Genomic DNA, 6,000 nt, shown 5'->3' on the forward strand with positions numbered 1-6,000 from the left:
CTTAATTAGGAGCCAGTCCCCATACCCTGCCCAACAGGCGATCTGAAAAACTTTCCAATAAAACTTGTGACATTGAGCTAAAATTAATTGGGAAAAGGGAAATGAAATGAAATGAGTGCCAAAGAATAAGGGACTGCCACCATGTCTAAATAATTCAGTTTCCACCGAAGAATGTTTGACTGTTGGTAAAGTTCAGATACACAAGTACAAAACTACAAACTGTTTCATACGATAGTGCTAGAGCGCACGTAAACATTTCTTGTTGTCTTATTTCCTGAATAACATTTTTCTTCTGTAAACACACTTAGTTCTTAACTTTGTGTTGAGACTAAAAGCTGTTTCTCACCAGTATGATGTAAAAATGTGGTTCGGGAAATCTGAAAAATCTGCATACGATTTCTCTGCATGACAACTATGCACTCCGGTTCCTGTACGAATTATCAGCATTGCCGTATTCCATTTACGTCAATGAGGCACAATGAGTTTCCTCCTAAATATCGCCTGTGTCTACTCCACACAACCAAAACGTATCCAAACACAGATTGTCTAAGTTGTCTAACTAAAACTCCTAATTTGATGCTAACACTAGCTGTTGTGGCTAGCCCCGTTCTGTGACCAACATATAACGTTATCAAGTGCATATCAGCTACGTAATCACATTCATCGTATCCCAGCTGTTGGACCATCTCAAGCCATATGTTGTCCTTTATTTGGTTGATGAGGTAGTCGTCATTATAGGACGGCCCATTATTCCGAAACCCAAATGGTCTCAAAAATGTCCCACTAGACCGGAAGCCCATTTGGAAGACAGTCACCCAAAAGCAGCTGGCTACTTATTATGCAGAATACCTGTCATGACATGACTTCAGTTGGAACAGAGGATTTCATTAGTCAAACATATATTTCCGCAGGCAAGAATTACGCTGAAATTGAGGTTTGTCCGAATATTTTCCCCCCTGCACGATTGTTCAGAGGGGTGTGCATGCATTCAGAAGAATCCGCAAAAATTTTTTTTCTCATTTTTTGTTTTGTGTGAAACTGCTTAAATTGTGTTTTAATTTGTCCAAGCTTCAATGTGTACCTTTCCATTACCTGGCTTACCCAGATTTGGTTTGTTGGCTAGCCCTACAGTATGCAGTGGGTGTCTTGCAGCAGAAATTGAACATAATGAAGGTGTAAAGCATAGATATTCAACTGGCGGCCCGAGAGGAGCTTCCTTGTGGCCCCTGGCCATATTCCAAAAAATTTATTTAATTTTAAAGAAAAGTTTTTATATTTGTTTTATAATAATTAGAATTAATGTAAATATATGTTCATTATTATGTTATCAGAATTAAATCAGTACAAATTAATACCGGGACATACCAGAAACAAACACAAGCAGAACAAACACAAGCAAACAAACACAAGCGGAACAAACACAAGCGGAACAAACACAAGCAGAACAAACACAAGCAGAACAAACACAAGCAGAACACGACCTAACATCAATGACAATCCCACAAAACACACTGGGGCAGACAGGGCTAAATACAGACACCAAACGAGGGAACAAGACACTGCTTGGGAGAAAGGCAGAAACACAAGGGCAGAGTAAATGGACACAGGAGGAACACATTAACAATCAGAAGGAGAGGGTAAAGACACATACAGGAAGTACCACTAGACATATAACAAGGGGGAGTGAACACTTCTAAATAAAACAGGAAACAGTAGTGCAAGAACTGTGACACAAACAACCGTGTCAGTCTGCAAGGTTGATAATATCAGGCAACATTTTGACACCAAGCATGCTGCTAAATTCAATGCAGCATACCCACCTGGGAGCACATCTAGACGTAATAGAATAGAACTTCTAAAATTGTCATATGCTAAATCAACCAGTGTAATTACAACTGCTGCTACAGCAATGATCATGACATTCTACTACAGAGACTGGAACATTGTGTTGGCATAAAAGGAACCGCACTAAGCTGGTTCAAGTCCTATTTATCTGAGCGATCTCAATTTGTACTTGTTAACGATAAATCCTCCATGACAGCCAAAGTCAGTCTTGGAGTTCCGCAGGGTTCTGTACTTGGACCGATTCTATTCACCTTATATATGCTTCCTTTGGGCAATATTATAAGGAACCATTCTATAAACTTTCATTGTTATGCGGATGATACCCAATTATATCTATCAATTAAACCAGATGAAACCAATCAATTGGCTAAACTTCAAGCATGCCTTAAGGACATAAAAATGTGGATGTCTAGAAACTTTTTGATGTGAACACAGACAAAACTGAAGTTATTATACTTCGCCCTAAACGCCTCCGAAACGCATTTTCTAATGACATAGAAGCTCAGGATGGCATTAATTTGGCCTCCAGCACCACTGTAAGGAATCTTGGCGTCATCTTTGATCAAGATCTGTCGTTTAACTCCCACATAAAACAAATCTCAAGGACTGCCTTCTTTCATCTACGTAACATTGCAAAAATAAGACACATCCGGTCTCAAAATGATGCAGAAAAACTAGTCCATGCATTTGTTACTTCAAGGCTGGATTACTGCAACTCATTGTTATCAGGTTGTCCCAAAAAGTCGCTTAAGACTCTTCAGTTGATCCAAAATGCAGCGGCACGTGTATTCACAAGAACAAGGAAACGGAATCATATTAGTCCTGTATTAGCTGCTCTGCACTGGCTCCCGGTAAAATACAGAATAGAATTCAAAATCCTTCTCCTGACTTACAAAGCAATTACTGGTCAGGCTCCAGCATATCTTAAAGATCTCATAGTACCTTATAAACCAACTAGAGCATTACGCTCCCAGACTGCAGGGTTACTTGTGGTTCATAGAGTCTCTAAGAGTACAATGGGAGCCAGAGCCTTCAGCTATCAAGCTTCTCTCCAGTGGAACCAGCTTCCAGTTTGTGTTCGGAAGGCAGACACACTCTCCACATTTAAGAGAAGGCTAAAGACTTTCCTTTTTGATGAAGCTTATAGTTAGGGCTTGCTCAGGTTTGCCCTGGATCAGCCCCTAGTTATGCTGCTATAGGCTTAGACTGCCGGGGGACACCTCCCTGCTCTCTTCCTTCTCTTCCTCTCTCCTCCCCTCCCTCTCTCTTCTTCTCCCTCTCTTTTTTTCTCCCTCTCTATCTGTATGCATTTATGTAAATGAATGTTACTAACTCATCATCCGGGGCATCATTCCCGGAGTTTCTGTCTCTCATGTGGCAGGTTGCCACTGATAAAGTTTACGTCAGCATCATGAATCGTGGCTGCGCCTGCTGCCCTGGTCCTGCTGGATACCGGGAAGCCTTTTTGACATTTTCCTGGATTCATCCATACTTTCTCTTTTTTCAACACAACATAATTTCTGTCAAATGTTGTATTTGTACTATGTTGTTTATCCTGTACACACGACATCTATTGCACGTCTGTCCGTCCTGGGAGAGGGATCCTCCTCAGTTGCTCTCCCTGAGGTTTCTTCCATTTTTCCCCCTTTAATTATGGGGTTTCTTTTAGGAAGTTTTTCCTTGTGCGATGCGAGGGTCTAAGGACAGAGGGTGTCGTAACCTGTACAGTCTGTAAAGCACACTGAGACAAATGTATAATTTGTGATATTGGGCTATACAAATAAATTTGATTTGATATATTTATTATGCTTGTACAATGCATGGTCACAAAATTAACTTGCATTTAAATTAATATTTATTTATTTGAATATTATATTTAGCATTTCAAATGACTCATATACTTTCAATCCTTTTTTTCTGATGAGGTTTGACCTTATAGATAACACTACTACCCTAAAGAAAAACATGGCACATTTGTCATTTTCATTGTCAGAATCATGTGGCCCCCAACTCCAAGTCATTTTACAGTTGTGGCCCCCTGCCTAATCTAATTGAATACCCCTGGTGTAAAGGGAGTAATGAGCCAGAATCAGGTGAGGTAAAAATAACAAAAGGCCCAATCCAACATTGACGCTGCACTGTACATCTATAAGCAGCCCTGTTGACATAATGCAGAAGCACTATGATGTAAAAGGTAACCCATGGTTGACATGAACTAAAGGCCTGTCTGTTCCGTTCTTGTTTCCTCAGTGTAATGAACCACCATGGTGGACTTAACTGCATGTCAACACATTTACCCCATCTGGCTATTGGCATTTCCCAGTGGGTTAAGAGCAGCGAGGCGTGCTGGTGGGCGCCAAATAAATCACTGTAGAGGATGTGATCATCATGCAAAACTGATTACAGGAGTCTGAGCGGAGGCCTCGTTTAACTGTGCAGACAGAATGTGAGAGTATGTGCGTGGGGTTTTCCTGAGGTGGCCACAGATCACAGATCACAGATCACAAACACGAAGACACACACACACACTGACACACTCTGACTATCAATGTCTACTCTTTTATTATTGATACTCTTCATACCCCACATCTATCGCTGGCCTGCACTCTATATTATAAAGCTGTTTAATGAAACATAAATGGATGTGGTGGAATTACAATAACATGCCTCTCTGACTTTTTCCTCTGACAGTGAATCCTGGTGGTTTGAGGGCAGAGCTGCTGCAGCTGTATGGGCGGTAATAACTTATAACTAATATAACACAATATCTGTCAGAGATCTCCAAAAGCCTCTTTAGCGCTGAAGATATTAAGATGTGAATCATTCATTCTCTTCCAATATAAAAACCTAATTGAGACTCCTTTAGGACTTCCATTATTCATGTTTCTGCAAGCAGTGGTCAGCTTCCATATAGGCTGGGAATCCAAAGATCTGTGTAATTACAGTATGAGGAATGGTCAAGCGATGCATCAAACAGAAGTGATTTTCTTGCCAAGGTTCTGCGTATTCTTTTACTCTTTCATTTATCAGCCTCCCCCTCCATACCAGGTACCTCGTAGATCACACAGCTACAACATTACTCTGCTATTACAGAGCCTTACCTTCAATGGGTTTCATTTTCAGAATAACAATGGACTCATGGTTAGATTCCAGTTTCCATTGCACCGATGAGGTAAGAATAGTGAAAATTGTGTTTATTTTCTCCCATGCAGGCAGTAGGTTTCGCAAACATTAGTCTGGAAGGCTAAAATAGCTGGATCTCTGGGATGAGGAGGGGAGCAACATGTGATCCTTTCCATTGTGACAGTGACAGAAACTAGTTTTTATTGTTCATGTCACCTCTCTGAAGTATGTTAACCAGGAAAAGGAACGCTATGGTTTCCCTTCTGCTAATGTTCAGGAAAGATAAGACTAAAACTAGTGCAGTAAAGTACAGCCAAATGTACACAAAATAATTCAAGAAAATATTTGTAACAATATTCTAACTTCTAAAACACTTTCAATGGACTTTAAAACAGCGCCGGAGTTTCTCTGGAATGTGACAGCTATTTCAACCCTTCATGCAAACAAACATCCAATGCTGTCATTTGTTTCGAGGGGATCATTAAACATACTGTCGATCCTTTAAACCATATGAATAGACAACCAGGACAGTCTCGTCATTTCTTCTCATTATAGAGCTCTTAGAAGGTTCTGCATGTTAAAGTTGATTGATTCATCTAAACATTAAAAAGTTTGTCTCTGTTTCTGTTTTCAGAGACTGCTTTTTCTCAAACTGATGGTCCATTCATCATAATCTGTTACCTTCTGCATTCAGGCACAACAGAAGGAAATATTGTCAACGTCATCCAAAAAAACTGTCCTGAGTTTCACAGTTTTTTGATGAATGAGCCAATTTGATGGATTGCTGGCGTATCAGTTTCTCTTTGGCTGCTGTTATTCTGTGAGTTTACATGTATGTCTCTCTATTCTTTTTATTAGCCTATCTTTCCTGCCTATCTTGCACTCTGATCTGCTCCTGTGAATGTCTGTCCATGAGTATGTCTTCGTCTCCCAAAAGAATAAGATCCTATGTCAAAGGAAATCACTTTGACAGACAGACGGCTCTGGAACCCTCCTTAGGACCCTTCTCTGCTCCTGCATACTGCTGACCTT

This window comes from Cottoperca gobio, chromosome 4, assembly GCF_900634415.1.
Source record: "Cottoperca gobio chromosome 4, fCotGob3.1, whole genome shotgun sequence".
NCBI lineage: Eukaryota > Metazoa > Chordata > Actinopteri > Perciformes > Bovichtidae > Cottoperca > Cottoperca gobio.